At 50.2% G+C, this 458-nt stretch overlaps 1 protein-coding gene across 1 annotated transcript in view; it reads right to left on the reverse strand.

Annotated features, from left to right (window-relative positions):
* AQP8 (aquaporin 8) overlaps positions 1-458 on the reverse strand; it is a gene marked incomplete at its 3' end in the record, with an annotated part of 12,905 nt that overhangs the window by 1,632 nt on the left and 10,815 nt on the right. The window lies entirely within an intron of this gene.

Here is a 458-nt window from a genome sequence, read left to right on the forward strand (position 1 = left end):
CAGTGCTGGGCTCTGCTGGGGTTTTCGGGGTTTCTCTGCCTCTGCTTGACGTAAGGGCAGAGGCACACAGGTCCCCCACACGCCTGCCCCATGGGGCCCGGGGAAGGGCTGGCAGGAGCCAGCGCTCACCTCGTCACGAGACCTAAACCATTGATCTTGAAGACCACATGCAAGACAAACTCAGATAGCTTCTAATTAAAGCAGATTACCATGAGACACGCGTTAATGAACAAGTTTCATAACCAATCAGCTCTAATAATAATTGCTGGTGAAGCCGATGAGTCAGAGTGTCTAGAAACTATAATCACATCTTATTCTTCAGCTGTAATTAAAAACCCCTCATATGAGAGCAAGAAATTGTACAGCTTAGGTTAGGAAACGCTTGGCTGGACAGGGCTCTGGCTCCAAACCCACCGGGGATGAGCGGGAGCCCGGGATCTGTCTGCAAATAAAACCTG

Source organism: Apaloderma vittatum, unplaced genomic scaffold (assembly GCF_000703405.1).
Source record: "Apaloderma vittatum isolate BGI_N311 unplaced genomic scaffold, ASM70340v1 scaffold25784, whole genome shotgun sequence".
NCBI classification, from domain to species: Eukaryota; Metazoa; Chordata; class Aves; order Trogoniformes; family Trogonidae; genus Apaloderma; species Apaloderma vittatum.